Genomic DNA, 21341 nt, shown 5'->3' with positions numbered 1-21341 from the left:
TTTTTTATTTATTTTTATGTCTTGTTCACATTTATTTCGTCACTTTTTTTATTCATTTTTATGTCTTGTTCACATTTATTTAATCACATTTTTTATTCATTTTTATGTCTTGTTCGCATTTAGTTCGTCACATTTTTTATTCATTTTTATGTCTTGTTCACATTTATTTCGACACATTTTTTATTATTTTTTGTCTTGTTCACATTTATTTCATCACATTTTTTTATTCATTTTTGTCTTGTTCACGTTTATTTTGTCACATATTTTTATACATTTTTATGTCATGTTTGCATTTTTCGTCACTTATTTATTAAATTTGTCTTTGCATTTATTTCGTCACTTTTTTATTAATTTTTTTTGTCTTGTTCACATTAATTTCGTCACATTCTTTTATTATTTTTTATGCCTTGTTCACATTTATTTCGTAACTTTTTTTATTCATTTTTATGTCTTGTGCACATTTATTTCCTAACATTTTTATTATTCATTTTTATGTCTTGTTCACATTTAATTTATTTCATCACTTTTTTTTTCATTTTTATGTCTTGTTCGCATTTATTTTGTCACATTTTTTATCATTAATTTTTTTTATTTTTCATATTTATGTGACAATGTTTGAATTGATTTAATTAATAATGTGGTTATTTTAAGGCGGAATGGCGCCAATAAAGATCTAAAATCCTCCACCCATATATTTGCAGGGATAAGGCTTTATCACAATTCATCGAGAAACATGACAAGCAATCGAGCCTCCTGATGACCTAGAGAGGCGAAACGCGTCGAGGCTAAGCAGACAATAGGCGGGCGGCAGTGCATCTGAACGATGAGTATCGAATATTGATGGCTTGACGGACTCTAGCTCTTGCAATACACTTATATATTTAAAACGTATCAAATAGACCTGAAACGTGTTGCTTATCATTCTGAGTATGCACAACGGTATGAATTGGGTTAAACATGTGCCATGGCATCGGAGCTGCAGCCAATGACATTGTGGCCAGCTATGGCTACGTTCACATTTGCGGTCGGCGCCGCAGCGTCGGGCGCCGCAGCGTCGCCGCATGCGTCATGCGCCCCTATACTTAACATGGGGGCGCATGGACATGCGTCGCACTTGCGTTTTGCGCCGCATGCGTCCCTGCGGCGCCCGCGTCCGGGCGCAGAGGACGCAGCAAGTTGCATTTTTGCTGCGTCCAAAATCAATGAAAAAAAGGACGCATGCGGCGCAAAACGCAGCGTTGTGCATGCGTTTTGCTGCGTTTTTGTTTGCGTTGTGCGTTGCGGCGCCGACGCTGCGGCGCACAACGCAAATGTGAACGTAGCCTATGCTAGGCACATGTGTTGAAGAGTTAAGAAATAATTGATCAAATGACTCTTGAACATACGGTGTATCACCCTATGTACCTATAATTTCACCAACTGGGTGCAATAGCTGGTCTTGCACCGGAGCTGGGGCCAAGGATATCGTGAGAACCTATGCTGGGCATCTTTTGCTAAAGTATATCCACTATCAGGGCTACGCTGCAAATTCTGCCACCGATACGCCTAAGTTACATGTTCTCTTGCTGTTTTTAAATATGCACGGAGTGGGGCTTAGGTCTCCCCAGACATAGGATTGGTCTATGTATAGTGAATAGGGGTACCTTCAGTGCAATTTTGTGTGGGTAGTGGGACCCTGTGGGGTAATCAGGGCCAATTCAGGGACCCCAGGGTCAGCCATCGCGGAGCGCGGGCGCCACAAGGCTTCCCCTAGGGTGCCTACCCCCGCAGATAGGCAGCTCTACAGCATAGACATTCACTAGGGACTGACTCTTCCCCCCACCCTAGTTTGTTCACGGTGTTTTGTTATTGGTGTGCCATTGGCTGTTGGCATTGAAGATCTATATATTTAATAAAAAAAATTTGTTTTAGGGTATTTCATGATTACATATATATAATTATTACCCCATTGTATTCATTTAAAATAAACAGGGATAAGGCTCGTCACAAACGCAGATGTCAGATCTGCGAGGTGAATTCTTTTTCCTTGTGGCCGAACTTAGCTTGAGCTGGAGTTTTGGCAATTAGATTCAAAGATAAATGATGTCAAATCGCTGCAAATATCCCGACGTGACCTCAGCAGTCGGCGGCTCTCAATTTATGAGCAGTTGCGTTTGGACAGGACTCAAAGTGACTCGGTGCAATGGACTGATGGAAGATTCACTATGAGAATATTGAAAATCTTTTTGCTGGTAAGAGATAAATTCATGACAAGAGCCCAAATATATGTGGGTGGTAGCCCTTTAATAAAAAATGGCGGCAATCATAGGACATTTCTTGAAACTTTTATAACCTGTCACAAAATTGCAAATTCACAGGATAAAAGTTGTCACTGAGCAAATAGGCAGGATATGAGGCTATAAGTGCCCCCGTCCCAGCCAAATCATGTTCTGAATTCACTGGTGATGTAAAAGGAATTGGCTAAAAGGATCACACACTGAAGGACTTTATCCTTTCCTTTACAAATCTCGCACTAACCCTGATAGAATACAACTCCAGAGCTGCATTCACAATTCTACTCTCGCATCATAACCTGTTATGACCCCAATGGCGAGGGTCTCAGAGGAACGTGGAAGTCTGCAGAATACAAAAATCCAGCTCATAGGGCAGTGGTAGCTGGGTTGACCATATATCTACTCCTAACGCCAACACTAGAAGTAGCCGGGGATCATTCCTACGTTGATTCTAGATGACACGCTCCAGCCGGAGAATCTAGCTACCCCTAGTAGAGGAAAACAAAAGACCTTTCTTGCCTCCAGAGAAGGGGACCCCAAAGCTGGATAGAAGCCCCCCACAAATAATAACGGTGAGGTAAGAGGAAATGACAAACACAGAAATGAACCAGGTTTAGCACAGAGAGGCCCGCTTACTGATAGCAGAATAAAGAAAGGTAACTTATATGGTCAACAAAAACCCTATCAAAATCCACACTGGAAATTCAAGAACCCCCGAACCGTCTAACGGTCCGGGGGGAGAACACCAGCCCCCTAGAGCTTCCAGCAAAGGTCAGGATATATATTTGGAACAAGCTGGACAAAAATACAAAACCAAAACAAAATAGCAAAAAGCAAAAAGCGGACTTAGCTGATATAACTGGAACCAGGATCAGTAGACAAGAGCACAGCAGACTAGCTCTGATAACTACGTTGCCAGGCATTGAACTGAAGGTCCAGGGAGCTTAAATAGCAACACCCTTAACTAACGACCCAGGTGCGGATAAAAGGAATGACAGAAAAACCAGAGTCAAAAAACTAGTAACCACTAGAGGGAGCAAAAAGTAAATTCACAACAGTACCCCCCCCCCTTAGTGAGGGGTCACCGAACCCTCACCACGACCACCAGGGCGATCAGGATGAGCGGCATGAAAGGCACGAACTAAATCGGCCGCATGAACATCAGAGGCGACCACCCAGGAATTATCCTCCTGACCATAGCCCTTCCACTTGACCAGGTACTGAAGCCTCCGCCTGGAGAGGCGAGAATCCAAGATCTTCTCCACCACGTACTCCAACTCGCCCTCAACCAACACCGGAGCAGGAGGCTCAGCAGAAGGAACTATAGGCACAATGTACCGCCGCAACAAGGACCTATGAAATACATTGTGAATAGCAAACGACACAGGAAGATCCAGACGAAAAGATACAGGATTAAGGATTTCCAATATCTTGTAAGGCCCAATAAAACGAGGTTTAAATTTGGGAGAGGAGACCTTCATAGGAACAAAGCGGGAAGAAAGCCATACCAAATCCCCAACGCGTAGTCGGGGACCCACACCGCGGCGGCGGTTGGCAAAGCGCTGAGCCCTCTCCTGTGACAACTTCAAGTTGTCCACCACATGATTCCAGATCCGCTGCAACCTATCCACCACAGAATCCACCCCAGGACAGTCAGAAGGCTCCACATGACCCGAAGAAAAGCGAGGATGGAAACCAGAGTTGCAGAAAAAAGGCGAAACCAAGGTGGCGGAACTAGCCCGATTATTAAGGGCAAACTCAGCCAACGGCAAGAATGTCACCCAATCGTCCTGATCAGCAGAGACAAAACACCTCAAATAAGCCTCCAAAGTCTGATTGGTTCGCTCCGTCTGTCCATTAGTCTGAGGATGGAAAGCAGACGAAAACGACAAATCAATGCCCATCCTACTACAAAAGGATCGCCAGAATCTGGAAACGAACTGGGATCCTCTGTCTGACACAATATTCTCAGGGATGCCGTGCAAACGAACCACGTTCTGGAAAAACACAGGAACCAGATCGGAAGAGGAAGGCAGCTTAGGCAAAGGAACCAAATGGACCATCTTTGAGAAGCGATCACATATCACCCAGATAACGGACATGCCCTGGGATAGCGGAAGATCAGAAATGAAATCCATGGAGATATGTGTCCAAGGTCTCTTCGGGACAGGCAAGGGCAAGAGCAAACCGCTGGCACGAGAACAGCAAGGCTTAGCTCGAGCACAAGTCCCACAGGACTGCACAAATGACCGCACATCCCTTGACAAGGAAGGCCACCAAAAGGACCTGGCCACCAGATCTCTGGTGCCAAAAATTCCCGGGTGACCTGCCAACACCGAGGAATGAACCTCGGAAATGACTCTGCTGGTCCACTTATCCGGGACAAACAGTCTGTCAGGTGGACAAGACTCAGGCCTATCAGCCTGAAATCTCTGCAACACACGTCGCAGATCCGGAGAAATAGCTGACAAGATAACTCCATCTTTAAGAATACCAACAGGATCAGCGACTCCAGGAGCATCAGGCACAAAGCTCCTAGAAAGAGCATCGGCCTTCACATTCTTTGAACCTGGTAAATACGAGACAACAAAATCAAAGCGGGAGAAAAACAATGACCAGCGGGCCTGTCTCGGATTAAGGCGTTTAGCAGACTCGAGATACATCAGATTTTTGTGATCAGTCAAGACCACCACACGATGCTTAGCACCCTCGAGCCAATGACGCCACTCCTCAAATGCCCATTTCATGGCCAACAACTCCCGATTGCCCACATCATAATTTCACTCGGCAGGCGAAAACTTCCTAGAGAAAAAGGCACAAGGTTTCATAACAGAGCAACCAGGGCCTCTCTGCGACAAAACGGCCCCTGCTCCAATCTCTGAAGCATCCACCTCAACCTGAAAGGGAAGTGAGACATCGGGCTGGCACAAAACAGGCGCCGAAGTAAACCGGCGTTTCAACTCCTGGAAAGCCTCCACGGCAGCAGGAGCCCAGTTAGCTACATCGGAGCCCTTCTTGGTCATATCCGTCAAAGGTTTCACAATGCTAGAAAAATTAGCGATAAAACGACGGTAGAAGTTAGCGAAACCCAAGAACTTCTGTAGACTCTTAACTGACGAGGGCTGAGTCCAATCAAGAATAGCTCGGACCTTGACTGGGTCCATCTCCACAGCAGAAGGGGAAAAAATGAACCCCAAAAAGGGAACCTTCTGTACACCAAAGAGACACTTTGAGCCCTTGACAAACAAAGAATTTTCACGCAAAATTTTAAAGACCAACCTGACCTGCTCCACATGCGAATCCCAATTATCAGAAAAAACCAAAATATCATCCAGATAAACAATCAAAAATTTATCCAGATACTTCCGGAAAATGTCATGCATAAAGGACTGAAAAACTGAAGGCGCATTGGAGAGCCCAAAAGGCATCACCAAGTACTCAAAATGACCTTCGGGCGTATTGAATGCGGTTTTCCATTCATCACCTTGCTTAATGCGCACAAGGTTGTACGCACCACGAAGATCTATCTTGGTGAACCACTTGGCACCTTTAATCCGGGCAAACAAGTCAGACAACAGCGGTAAAGGATACTGAAATTTGACAGTGATCTTATTTAAAAGCCGATAATCAATACAAGGTCTCAAAGATCCGTCCTTTTTTGCCACAAAAAAGAATCCCGCACCAAGAGGGGAAGAAGACGGACGAATATGTCCTTTCTCTAGAGACTCCTTGATATATGAACGCATAGCGGTATGTTCAGGTACCGACAGATTAAACAGTCTTCCCTTAGGAAATTTACTGCCTGGGATCAAATCTATAGCACAGTCACAGTCCCTATGAGGAGGCAGTGCACTGGACTCAGACTCACTGAAGACATCCTGATAATCAGACAAATACTCCGGAACTTCCGAAGGCGTAGAAGAAGCAATAGACACAGGCAGGGAATCCCCATGAATACCACGACAGCCCCAACTTGAGACTGACATAGCCTTCCAGTCCAGGACTGGATTATGGGTCTGTAACCATGGCAGCCCTAAAACAACCAAATCATGCATTTTATGTAAAACCAGGAAACGTATCACCTCGCGGTGTTCAGGAGTCATGCACATGGTAACCTGTGTCCAATACTGCGGTTTATTTGCTGCCAATGGCGTAGCATCAATACCCCTAAGAGGAATAGGATTTTCTAATGGTTCAAGAGTAAAACCACAGTGCTTAGCAAATGACAGATCCATAAGACTCAGTACAGCACCTGAATCTACAAACGCCATGACAGGAAAAGACGACAGTGAGCAAATCAAAGTTACAGACAGAATAAATTTAGGTTGCAAATTACCAACGGTGACAGGACTAACAACCTTAGCTATACGTTTAGAGCATGCTGAGATAATATGTGTAGAATCACCACAGTAGTAGCACAAGCCATTCCGGCGTCTATGAATTTTCCGCTCATTTCTAGTCAGGATTCTATCACATTGCATTAAATCAGGTGTCTGTTCAGACAACACCATGAGGGAATTTGCGATTTTTCTATCACATTGCACCGAATTAGGTGTCTGTTCAGACAACACCATGAGGGAATTTGCGGTTTTGCGCTCCCGCAACCGCCGGTCAATTTGAATAGCCAGTGCCATAGTATCATTCAGACCTGTGGGAATGGGAAAACCCACCATAACATTCTTAATGGCTTCAGAAAGGCCATTTCTAAAATTAGCGGCCAGTGCACACTCGTTCCAATGTGTCAGCACGGACCATTTCTGAAATTTTTGGCAGTACACTTCAGCCTCGTCCTGCCCCTGAGACATAGCCAGCAAGGCCTTTTCTGCCTGAATCTCAAGATTGGGTTCCTCATAAAGTAAACCGAGCGCCAGAAAAAACGCATTAATATCAGCCAATGCCGGATCTCCTGGCGCCAGCGAAAAAGCCCAATCCTGAGGGTCGCCCCGTAAGAACGAAATAACAATTTTTACTTGCTGAGCAGAGTCTCCAGATGAACAGGGTCTCAGGGACAAAAACAATTTACAATTATTCACAAAATTCCTAAACTTAAACCTGTCTCCGGAAAACAGTTCAGGAATCGGTATTTTAGGTTCTGACCTAGGATTACTGATAACATAGTCTTGTATGCCCTGCACACGAGTAGCCAGCTGGTCCACACTTGTAATCAAGGTCTGGACATTCATGTCTGCAGCAAGCATAGCCACTCTGAGGTAAAGGGGAAGAAGAAAAAAAAAAAAAAAACTCAGAATCTTCTTTCTTATAATCCCTCTTCTGCAATGCATTAAACATTTAATACTGGCCTGGCAAACTGTTATGACCCCAATGGCGAGGGTCTCAGAGGAACGTGGAAGTCTGCAGAATACAAAAATCCAGCTCATAGGGCAGTGGTAGCTGGGTTGACCATATATCTACTCCTAACGCCAACACTAGAAGTAGCCGGGGATCATTCCTACGTTGATTCTAGATGACACGCTCCAGCCGGAGAATCTAGCTACCCCTAGTAGAGGAAAACAAAAGACCTTTCTTGCCTCCAGAGAAGGGGACCCCAAAGCTGGATAGAAGCCCCCCACAAATAATAACGGTGAGGTAAGAGGAAATGACAAACACAGAAATGAACCAGGTTTAGCACAGAGAGGCCCGCTTACTGATAGCAGAATAAAGAAAGGTAACTTATATGGTCAACAAAAACCCTATCAAAATCCACACTGGAAATTCAAGAACCCCCGAACCGTCTAACGGTCCGGGGGGAGAACACCAGCCCCCTAGAGCTTCCAGCAAAGGTCAGGATATATATTTGGAACAAGCTGGACAAAAATACAAAACCAAAACAAAATAGCAAAAAGCGGACTTAGCTGATATAACTGGAACCAGGATCAGTAGACAAGAGCACAGCAGACTAGCTCTGATAACTACGTTGCCAGGCATTGAACTGAAGGTCCAGGGAGCTTAAATAGCAACACCCTTAACTAACGACCCAGGTGCGGATAAAAGGAATGACAGAAAAACCAGAGTCAAAAAACTAGTAACCACTAGAGGGAGCAAAAAGTAAATTCACAACAATAACCTACCTATCAGTCACCTTTAGAGCTGCATTCACTATTCTACTCTCACATCATATTTTATCCATCAGTCACATCCAGAGCTGCATTCACAATTCTACTCTCGCATCATAACCTACCTATCAGTCACCTCTAGAGCTGCATTGACAATTCTACTCTCACATCATATTTTATCCATCAGTCACATCCAGAGTTGCATTCACAATTCTACTCTCACATTATAACCTACCTATCAGTTGCCTCTAGAGCTGCATTCACAATTCTATTCTCAAATTATACCTTAACCTAAAGTCACAACCAAAGCTGCAGTCACAATTTTCCTCTCACACCATATCTTATCCATGAGTCACATCCAGGGCTGCATTCACAATTCTACTCTCACATCATATCTTATCCATCAGTCACATCCAGAGCTGCATTCACAATTCTACTCTCGCATCGTAACCTACCTATCAGTCACCTCTAGAGCTGCATTCACAATTCTACTCTCACATCATATCTTATCTATCAGTCATATACAGAGCTATATTCGCAATTCTCCTCGCACATCATAACGCACCCTTTAGTCATGTCCAGAGCTGCATTCACAATTGTACTTTCGTACCATAACTTAACTTTCAGTAACATCAAGAGCTGCTGGGATGCAGTTACTGACATATCGGGCATCCAGTCCGGTACAGGGGCGTGCTGAGCTGTCAGCGTGTTGATTGACAGCTCGACTATCCAATCTGAGACTGGGCAGCGTCAGCTGTCTCCAAGTGTTCATTATTCCAGGTGATTGCCATGCTACTTAACTGAGCTGCTTCTCTCAGACCACTAACAGACGTGAATTCATCTAGTAGGCTGGTGCTCCCTGTGCTTGATCATTTGCTGCCTGTTCTTGGACTTCGTTCTGACCATCCATCTGTTTAACCCCTTCTGCTCTGATCCGCTATCGTCCTGGTGCTATGACCTCGGAACGTTACCTGACTACACTTTTGTCTCTTCCTTACTTATCCTCCTGGCTTCTGACCCTGGACTCCTTGATCATTCTGACTCACGGCTTGGCCGTGAGAAGTGACTTGCGTCACTCATATCTTATCCATCATTCATATACAGAGCTGAATTCACAATTCTACTTTCACATCATATTTTATCCGTCAGTCACATCCAGAGCTGCATTCACAATTCTACTCTCAGATCATATTTTATCCATCAGTCACATCCAGAGCTGCAGTCACAATTCTACTCTCAGATCATATTTTGTCCATCAGTCACATCCAGAGCTGCATTCACAATTCTACTCTCAGGTCATATTTTATCCATCAGTCACAACCAGAGCTGCATTCACTATCTGGAGATAATAGGCTGAGATCATGGCAAACAGGTACAGAATCAGTGTAAAATGCACCAAAGTCGAAAAGAAAAAATATATTGTATCAAAACCATATCGTATTAAAAATATGACCAGCACAACTGAGGAAAAAGGCAAAAAAACAACAGGTCAGAACATGATATGGGAACCTGTATGCAGAAAAGTGGCCGATATAGCGCATACCGCAGACTGTGCCGCAGACTGTGCCGCAGGCTGCGGAGCGACAGGGAGAGATGTGAGTGCAGCTCTGGATGTGTATGGAGGATGAAGCCGCTCCAGCACAAGGGACGTGCAGTAACAGAACAGTATGTGCAGGTATATGAGGTTGGAGCCCTGCGGACGACGGCTCCTGCACCAGACTATGACCAGTCACAGGGACATTGTTGCACTTGAATTAAATGATGGGATCTGTTTGAGATTTGTGATTTTTTCCTTTTGTAGAGGTGAATTGGAGACGTCTTGGCCACTATTCACACACTCGATTGCGCCCAGGAGTGGAATTAAATAGTTGCATTTTTCAGTATGAGAATTGCGCTCTTGGATCTGATGTTAACGGGAGATCCTTGTATCTGGTCTATCACCACTCCTGTAACAATGGCGCTCGCCAGGGTCAGACTGTCTCACCAGGAAAGGCAAATCCTCCGGTGGGCCTGCCCCCTGACCAGCACAACTCCTTCCTCATTCATTTGTCTGCTCTGCCCTGTATTCTGACCGCATGCACTGAGCGATGAGTGGGTTATTCCACACCTGGTGCCGCTGTCTGCACTGCGCAGCAACTAGTGACGTGCAGTGAGCGCTTTCTCATCACCTGCTGCGGCTTCTAGTGATATCATTGCACTCACCGCTCTCTCAGCTGCGCAGCGCTTGATGAGATCAGTAGAAACCGCAGCAGCAGGTGATGAGAAAGCGCTCACTGCACGTCACTAGTTGCTGAGCAGTGCAGAGGCCGCACCAGGTGTGCAATAACGCGCTCACAGCACAGCTGGCTCCATCACACATGAGATTGCACACAGCACAGGGGCGTCAAGAACGCAGGTGATTATTGGAGTGAATGATGTCACTGGAAGGGGCCTCCTTCGGTCCAGTGAAGACCTGACAACAGGAAGCAGCGCTGTGCTGAGGCTGCTGGAGAAGAGAAGAGAGGAGGGTAGTGACTGGCGACACCATGGAGCCATGTGAGGAGAGGACCGAGGGGCTGCACCATGGAGCCGTGTGAGGAGAGGACCGAGGGGCTGCACCATGGAGCCATGTGAGGAGAGGACCGAGGGGCTGTACCATGGAGCCCTGTGAGGAGAGGACTGAGGCGCTGCACCATTGAGCCGTGTGAGGAGAGGACTGAGGGGCTGCACCATGGAGCCGTGTGAGGAGAGGACTAACGGGCTTCACCATGGAGCCGTGTGAGGAGAGGACTGAGGGGCTGCACCATGGAGCCCTGTGAGGAGAGGACTGAGTGGCTGCACCATGGAGCCGTGTGAGGAGAGGACTGAGGGGCTGCACCATGGAGCCCTGTGAGGAGAGGACTGAGGGGCTGCACCATGGAGCCCTGTGAGGAGAGGACTGAGGGGCTGGATAATGGACTCTTGTACAGATGGGAATGAGTGTGAGTGTGAGTCCTCTGAGAATATATCTTGGAAAGTGTTGATGTAACTTGAGTGGGACTGTATAGGGAAGATGATGATGAGACGCTGTGTGGAGAATGGGGGGGATGATGAGGGGCTGTGTGGAGAAGAGTGGAGTGAAAAAAGCCTCTTTACAGCAGTGAGTTCACCGCTAGAAACTTCTCAAAGTGAACCCTTTGAGCGCAGCGCTGCACTGTAAAACTTTCTCACGGAGCTAGCAGGGATGTTACTGAGGTCACCCGGCTGAAAACGCAGCCTCAGTGATAGGAGGTAACCTCGATGATGATGTCACCGCTGCTCACTGAGGGAGCAGCTCATTCCCCAGTGGGTCTCAGCCTGGACGGTCGTATCTTGGCACCTGTTCCGGTTGAAAGCTATTTCTCCCCCAGACATGGATTATGGCATGAGATAGAACGACTGACAGGTGAGGGATATTGTTGTATTTTATTTTTGTTTTATTACAGGAGACGGTGGCTTCAGTGGAATGGGCGATGATGCGAGTATGGTTTAATTAAGAAAGTTAAAGGAGTCTGTGTCATTCAATTAAAGGACTTAATTCTTGCGGTGTCTTATCCATTACTATTCCTATAGTTGTATGGTAAGGTGTCTTGTAGACGCCTCTCCATTACTGTCGTGGGCTTGATGTCACCTGACAATACAAAGGTGACATCAACCCCACATATATGAACCCCACTTGCCACCGCTACAGGCCAGTGGGAATAGCCGGCCAAAGCGCCAGAATTGGCGCATCTAATGTGCCTTTTCTGGGCGGCTGTGGGTTGCTGTTTTTAGGCTGGGGAGGGGGGCAATATCCATGACCCCTTACCAGCCTGAGAATACCAGCCCTCAGCTCTCAGATTTAGCAAGGCTGGTTGTCAAAAATGGGGGGGATCCCACGCCGTTTTTTTAAATTATTTAAATAACCAGCCTTGTTAATGCTGATAGCTGAAGGTTGCATCCCCCAACTGTCAGTTAAATACAGGGGAACCCACGCTGTTTTTTTTTTTTTATTATTTATTTAGAACACAGGCTGATGAATATTCCCATCAGCCCCTCCTGCTGTTGCTCATATTAGTGGCAGAAGGCCTAGGCTGTTTTGGAGCAGTAGTCCCATCAGCTGATACCAATGACCGGAGGTAAACTTTATACCGCCGATCACAGCTGCGGGCTAATACTGTCGCTCGCGGATCTGATGGTAACGGGAGATCCATGTATCTAATCCATCACCACTCCTGTAACAATGGCGCACGCAGATCTGATGGTAACGGGAGATCCATGTATCTAATCCATCACCACTCCTGTAACAATGGTGCTCGCGGATCTGATGGTAACGGGAGATCCATGTATTTAATCCATCACCACTCCCGTAACAATGGCGCTCGCGGATCTGATGGTAACGGGAGATCCATGTATCTGATCCATCACCACTCCTGTAACAATGGCGCTCGCAGATCTGATGGTAACGGGAGATCCGTGTATCCGATCCATCACCACTCCTGCAACACTGTCGCTCGCGGATCTGATGGTAATGGGAGATCCATGTATCTGATCCATCACCACTCCTGTAACAATGGCGCACGCGGATCTGATGGTAACGGGAGATCCATGTATCTAATCCATCACCACTCCTGTAACAATGGCGCACGCGGATCTGATGGTAACGGGAGATCCATGTATCTAATCCATCACCACTCCTGTAACAATGGCGCACGCGGATCTGATGGTAACGGGAGATCCATGTATCTAATCCATCACCACTCCTGTAACAATGGCGCACGCGGATCTGATGGTAACGGGAGATCCATGTATCTAATCCATCACCACTCCTGTAACAATGGCGCTCGCGGATCTGATGGTAACGGGAGATCCATGTATCTGATCCATCACCACTCCTGTAACAATGGCGCTCGCGGATCTGATGGTAACAGGAGATCCATGTATCTGATCCATCACCACTCCTGTAACAATGGCGCTGCCGCCCCTGTCTAGACCTCTTCACTGCGGTTTTACGTTTGTCCTTGGACTTTTGAAGCTGCTGCCAACTGAATTTAGAGGAAGATATCAGGGAGCAACATTGGCATTTCCACTCTGACTCGTCCCCCCAAAAAAGGGAAAGAAAACTCTTTGTGTCCTGAACCTGCACCATCCGGCAGGCGGTGACGGTGTAACAATAGGGCGAGGGCGTCCTCTGATGCCGCTGTCCTCCGCAGCCACCCATTCCTGACGAGAAGCGGAGGAAGGTCCAGAGAGATCTGAGCCCTGGAATATATACAAGTGCCACGTATGATTGAGCAGCTATTGGGGCTGGTTTCCGCACCGCCGAGGGCTTTGCTCGCCATGACAGGCAGCTCCTCTGATCTACACCTCATTTTTTTTGCAGAGCGACAAGAAAACTTTTTGAATTAAATTTTCAAAATAGACGTGAAGTTGTCAGAAGTGCGATCCAGGCCCCGTCACAGGATGTGGCCGCCATTCAGTAATGTGCGCTCTGGAAACGACACCAGATAACAATCACATCTTCCCGCGGTGACTCACTGCTGGTGACATTATCCATGCTGCACACAGTCAGGATGAGACATGGAAAACCGCACCTGGACGACGGCGCTCACGGCTTAAAAGCCTCGTCTGTGGTTCCTCTGCTGCCAGATTGGCCGGACCAAGAAATGTTCTGAGGCTGCTGACATTCCTGAGCCGTGTAGGAAGAGGAGCAGAAATGTAAAGAATGGAGGACTGCGATTCATGTAGTGCACGGAAAACATCACCGCCAACATGGCAGCAACACCACTTATAACGTTACTTATACCCCAGAGCTGCACTCACTATTCTGCTGGTGCAGTCACTGTGTACATACATTACATTACTGATCCTGAGTTACATCCTGTATTATACCTCAGAGCTGCACTCACTATTCTGCTGGTGCAGTCACTGTGTACATACATTACATTACTGATCCTGAGTTACATCCTGTATTATACCCCAGAGCTGCACTCACTATTCTGCTGGTGCAGTCATTGTGTACATACATCACATTACTGATCCTGAGTTATATCCTGTATTATTCCCCAGAGCTGCACTCACTATTCTGCTGGTGCAGTCACTGTGTACACACATTACATTACTGATCCTGAGTTACATCCTGTATTATACCCCAGAGCTGCACTCAATATTCTGCAGTGGTGATGACTGGAGACTGCCTTGCTGGCAGCTGTGGTGATGATTTGTGGGGGTATCAGACAGCTGGATCCCCCCGCTTTGTGTGTCTGAGATCTCACCCCTCTTGGTGCAGGGGGCCGCACACATTGTGCAGTAATCTGTAGGATAAGTGATTACGGCAGGGTCTTCCCGGCATATGACCGATCATGTAGAGGAGCAGCCAGGAGAGCGTCATGAAGTTGTTACCATGCAGAGATTTGATGGAGGACCCCTTTATACCCCCCTCCCAGTCCTCTCTGTATTTTGCCCCCGATATGATTATCATCCTGACTTATCTACTTAGGATCATTATTTCATTTTTGCCATTAGTCCAGTTCTGACACCCAGACAAAAACAAACAAACAAACCTAAGAGTTGTCAGAGCCCCTTGCCTTATGACCAGCATGACTAGTAATATTGTGCTGTATAAAAGGACGTGTTTTCTCTTGACCCTGGGGGGCGCAGCAGGACGGAGCCGTAGGGCAGACGGACATTTCTGCCTTTTGATGACTTATTTACTTTCAGACTTTGTTTTTTTTTCTATTTCTTTTCTCGAATTCGTAGTGAACCTCGCTGATCTGTGACGGGTCTTCACAGATGGACAATGCTGCAGGACGGACCCCCGGACAATCCCGGCTCTTGTGCGCTGGCTCTCAGCTATTTCTCTGCTCCAGGAATAGAACATTCCTTCCTGCCAGAAACATAGAAAAATATTTTGCCAGACAAGATAAAGATTTTCGATTTGCTACATTGAGAATAATTTGCGTTAAATCTTCAGGTTCTGTCTGATTTCTGTGTAACTGGTCTGAGCCAGAAGAAAATAAAACCTGGTGATGTCTGAGGATGACGGGGGGGCCGCAGAAAGGTTCTAGACCACCAGGAAACGCTGCCAGATTCTTACTGGTAAAGGGGCTGCCGACGGCACAAATATCTGTTTGTTAGTCATGGAATCATTCAAAATAACAATGGAGGCAAACTTAACTTCTAGCGCCCCCATATCCTGCGCCCCATATCCAGACCAGTACCCCCATATCCAGTGCCCCCATATCCAACATCGGAAGGAATGTTTAAAAAAGTACAGGTGCTTCTCACAAAATTAGAATATCATCAAAAAGTGAATTTATTTCAGTTCTTCAATACAAAAAGTGAATCTCATATATTCTATAGAGTCATTACACACAGAGTGATCTATTTCACGTGTTTATTTCTGTTAATGTTGATGATTATGGCTCTCAGCCAATGAAAACCCAAAAGTCATTATCTCAGTAAATTAGAATAATTAACAAGAAACACCTGTAAAGGCTCCTAAGCGTTTATAAAGGCCCCTGTCTGTTTCAGTAGCTCCACAATCATGGGGAAGACTGCTGACCTGACAGTTGTCCTGAAGGCGTCACTGACACACTCCACAAGGAGGGGAAGCCACAAAAGGTCATTGCTAAAGAAGCCGGCTGTTCAGAGTGCTGTATAGCATATTAATGGAAAGTGGAGTGGAAGGAAAAAGTGTGGTAGAAAAAGGCGCACAAGCAACCGGGATAACCGCAGCCTGGAAAGGATTGTTAAGAAAAGGCCATTCAAAAATGTTGGGGAGATTCCCAAGGAGTGGACTGCTGCTGGACTCATTGCTTCAAGAGCCGCCACACACAGACGTATCCAGGACATGGGCTACAAGTGTCACATTCCTTGTGTCAGCCACTCATGGCCAATAGACAACGCCAGAAGCGTCTTACCTGGGCCAAGGAGGAAAAGAACTGGACTGTTTGTCAGTGGTCCAAGGTCCCAGAGTGTGGAGGAAGAGTGGAGAGGCCACAATCCAAGCTGCTGGAGGTCTAGTGTGAAGTCTCCACAATCAGTGATGGTTGGGGGAGCCATGTCATCTGCTGGTGTAGGTCCACTGTGTTTTATCAAGACCAAACTCAGCGCAGCCGTCTACCAGGACATTTTAGAGCACTTCATGCTTCCCTCTGCCAACAAGCTTTATGGAGATGGAAATGTCATTCTCCAGCAGGACTTGGCACCTGTCCACACTGCCAAAAGTACCAATACCTGGTGTAAAAACTACAGTATCACTGGGCTTGATTGGCAGCAAACTCGCCTGACATTAACCCCATAGAGATTCTATGGAGTATTGTCAAGAGGAAGATGACACCAGACCCAACAATGCAGACGAGCTGAAGGCTGCTCTCAAAGCAACCTGGGCTTCCATAACCCCTCAGCAGCGCCACAGGCTGATCGCCTCCATGCCACGCCACATTGATGCAGTAATTGATGCAAAAGGACCCCGACCAAGTATTGAGTGCATTTACTGAACATACATTTCAGTAGGGAACATTTCAGATGTTAAAATCATTTTTCAAGCCGGTGTTATAAAGTATTCTAATTTACAGAGATAATGACTTTTGGGTTTTCATTGGCTGTAAGCCATAATCATCAACATTAACAGAAATACACATGAAATAGATCACTCTGTGTAACGACTCTATAGAATATATGAGGTTCACTTTTTGTATTAAAGAACTGAAATTCACTTTTTGATTATATTCTAATTTTGTGAGAAGCACCTGTATTTTTTACTTTGATATCACCCCTATAAACGTGTAGAAAAGTGAGTGCAGCTCTGGGGTATAATGCAGGATGTAACTCAGGATCAGTAATGTAATGTATGTACACAGTGACTGCACCAGCAGAATAGTGAGCGCAGCTCTGGGGTATAATACAGGAGGTAACTCAGGATCAGTAATATAATGTATGTACACTGACTGCACCAGCAGAATAGTGAGTGCAGCTCTGGAGTATAATACAGGATGTAACTCAGGATCAGTAATGTAATGTATGTACACAGTGACTGCACCAGCAGAATAGTGAGTGCAGCTCTGGAGTATAATACCGGATGTAACTCAGGATCAGTAATGTAATGTATGTACACAGTGACTGCACCAGCAGAATAGTGAGTGCAGCTCTGGAGTATAATACAGGAGGTAACTCAGGATCAGTAATGTAATGTATGTACACAGTGACTGCACCAGCAGAATAGTGAGTGCAGCTCTGGTGTATATTACAGGAGGTAACTCAGGATCACTAATGTAATGTATGTACACAGTGACTGCACCAGCAGAATAGTGAGTGCAGCTCTGGAGTATAATACAGGATGTAACTCAGGATCAGTAATGTAATGTATGTACACAGTGACTGCACCAGCAGAATAGTGAGTGCAGCTCTGGGGTATAATACAGGATGTAACTCAGGATCAGTAATGTAATGTATGTACACAGTGACTGCACCAGCAGAATAGTGAGTGCAGCTCTGGAGTATAATACAGGATATAACTCAGGATCAGTAATGTATGTACACAATGACTGCACCAGCAGAATAGTGAGTGCAGCTCTGGAGTATTATACAGGATGTAACTCAGGATCAGTAATGTATGTACACAGTGACTGCACCAGCATAACAGTGAGTGCAGCTCTGGGGTATAATACAGGATGTAACTATGTAATACAGGTCAGATGGACATAAACTCTCATAGTGCCCTTCTGATTACAGCCTGGCATAGAGACCCCAGTGATGCTCCCAAGGGGTCTCCTCCTGAACTCTGCAGCAGATACTTTCCGGGGCTGTTGATGCTCATAGTTAGGAGACGTGTATGCCAGAGGCAGCTGGATCTCAGCCTAATGGGTTTGTAGTGAGTGGTCCTGGACAGAAGCCAAAGTATACAGTCTTCTTAGACAGGAAAGTGATCTATAAAAATTGGTTCCAGAGTCATCCACAAATAGGAGAATTCCGGGTGTTCTGCCCTCACAAGTCGTCTGTTTGTTTGGCGACATTTTTTGTGAGTGTTGACCCCTGAACGAAGTGTGCGGAGGATGGAGAGCGACAATCTACATGTGCACAGAGGTGGAAATAAAGCGTAACTGCACCTAAAGTGACCTACTACCCCCATCATACTATACATGTGGAGAGATGAGGATGAGGCTTATTTCTTGTATCATCACAATGAACAGCGAATGGATATAAAACCTGCACGGTGAGTAAATATTGTCAGGGAGTGTAAGCCGCATGGCGTCTATAATTATGGTCTGGCCCCAGCAGTGCAGTATGTACAGCGCCATGTAAACACCGACCTGCCGCACGCGACACAGGGGACATAAATATCTGCAATATACATTCAGGTCCCAAAAGGAAAATTTACTAACAAAAGCTCAGGAGCAGCGGAGCCAGAGTGCAAACAAGCCATCAGCACCGAGGAACGCTGACGTGTGCAAAATAATCCGAGAGTAGTCTAAAGACACCGGCCATTTCTCATATGTGTGCACAACTCCTCACACCCCTATCACCTGGATTCATGACCTGGCACAGGAGAGTAACAGGTCTCATGCTTTTTATGTGTCGCAGCTGTCAGTCTACTGCACTAATACTCCCAGCAACCAGGGAACATTATCTATGGATATGTCACTACATGGGAACATGTAAAAAGGGTTAAAAAGTTTTGGTGTGACAAGCCGATAAGTGAGAAGAAGTTCTGTCCTCTAAGTATTACCGATTTATAGGAAGTCAGAATAATGCAACATTTCATAAAATATTTATAAATAATGCAACAATGTATCCAGGTTATGTTCTGTAACAATATGCAAATGTATAAGCACAAAGATTCACAATGTTAACTGAGAAAAAAAAAGGGTTAAAGCTGGTTCCCAGTCCTGTATGTTCAGCAGAACGAGTATGATGTATAATGTGCTCCACCGACGACATCCGACATTGTACGAAGCGCCATATGTTTCATATTCTGGAAGCTTAGACGTCCTATAAAAATCCAAATAACGGCAATTTCATGAAACTATCAGCAAATTGGATCATGACAAAATCACTCACCTAAGAGACAAACCATCTGTGCGGCTGCAACAGTGACATAAAGCAAAAAGCAGCCACACCACCGACAGTTAATGGATCCCTAACTGGACAAAAATAGATGCGTCCCACAAGTACAGGGGAGAGCGGCACAAAGTAGCAGATTTATAGAAGTGTGTCCTGAGAATAAGTGTAAAGAAGATCAAGAGCATATAAATATAAAACTATAATACTGCCCCTATGTGCAAGAATATAACTACTATAATACTGCCCCTATGTGCAAGAATATAGCTACAGTTAGTCCTCGGGTTACAACGGTCTCGAGTTACATCGTTTCGTGGTTACAACGCTTTATACGACGCCTCATTCCGACTTACACGGTTTTGCGTCGAAAGTTGAACTACATGCAACTACGTGCAGTGGCAGAAGAATAGAGTCCAGTACTGTACACTGTACCCGGTTACACGAGGAAAACGAGTCTCCTGCACGCCATAACACCCTAATTATGTACGGTACTGTGTTAGGATAGGTGTTTGGATAGGCTAAGTGTTTGCAGTACTGTACTGTTATTATGGTACAGTACTGTATGAATGTATGGTCCGACTTACATCGAAATTCGGTTTACGACGCCGTGTAAGAACGGATCAACGTCGTAAGTCGAGGACTACCTGTACTATAATACTGCCCCTATGTGCAAGAATATAACTACTATAATACTGCAACTATGTGCAAGAATATAACTACTATAATACTGCCTCTATGTACAAGAATATAGCTACTATAATACTGCCCCTATGTGCATGAATATAACTACTATAGTATATAACAGAGCCCACGCAGTATGTAACACAGCCCACGTAGTATATAGCAATGTGGGCACTATATGCGTGGTTAAAAAAGACTTAAAATAAAAAATAAACATATACTCACCTTCCTAAGACCCCTTGAAGTCCTGGCGCCTGTGTGCGGTGCACGTGGCAGCTTCCGGTCCCAGGGTTGGTATGAGCGCAGGACCTGTGATGACGTCGCGGTCACATGACCGTGATGTCATGGAAGGTCCTTCTCGCATAGCATCCTTGGCACCGGAACCTGCCACTTGCACTGCCGAGGACAGCGGGCGACGTCGGAGGGTGAGAATAACCTTTTTTTATTCTTATTTGTAACATTAGATCTTTTTACTATTGATGCTGCATACGCAGCATCAATAGTAAAAATTTGGGCACGCAGGGTTAATAGCTGCGTAACCGGAGTGCGTTACACCACGCTCCGGTAACGCTGGCATTAACCCTGTGTGAGGGCTGACTGGAGGGGAGTATGGAGCGGGCACTGACTGCGGGGAGGAAAGAGCGGCCATTTTGCCGCCGGACTGTGCCCGTCGCTGATTGGTCGTAGCAATGGTCGTGGGCGTTTTGCCACGACCAATCAGCGACTTGGATTCCATGACAGACAGGCTGCGACCAATGAATATCCATGACAGACAGAAAGAAAGACAGAAGGACAGACAGACAGACAGACGGAAGTGACCCTTAGACAATTATATAGTAGATAATACTGCTCCTATGTACAAGAATATAACTACTATAATACTGCTCCTATGTGCAAGAATATAACTACTATAATACTGCCCCATGTACAAGAATATAACTACTATAATACTGCTCCTATGTACAAGAATATGACTACTACAATACTGCCCCTATGTACAAGAATATAACTACTATAATACTGCCCTATGTACAAGAATATAACTACTATAATACTGCTCCTATATACAGGAATATACAGTTATATGAAAAAGTTTGGGCACCCCTATTAATCTTAAGCTTAATGTTTTATAAAAATTGGTTTTTTTTTGCATCAGCTATTTCAGTTTCATATATCTATTAACTGTTGGACACAGTAATGTTTCTGCCTTGAAATGAGGTTTATTGTACTAACAGAAAATGTGCAATCTGCATTCAAACAAAATTTGACAGGTGCATAAGTATGGGCACCCTTATCA

This window comes from Ranitomeya variabilis, chromosome 2, assembly GCF_051348905.1.
Source record: "Ranitomeya variabilis isolate aRanVar5 chromosome 2, aRanVar5.hap1, whole genome shotgun sequence".
NCBI lineage: Eukaryota > Metazoa > Chordata > Amphibia > Anura > Dendrobatidae > Ranitomeya > Ranitomeya variabilis.
This window is presented reverse-complemented; position numbering follows the sequence as displayed.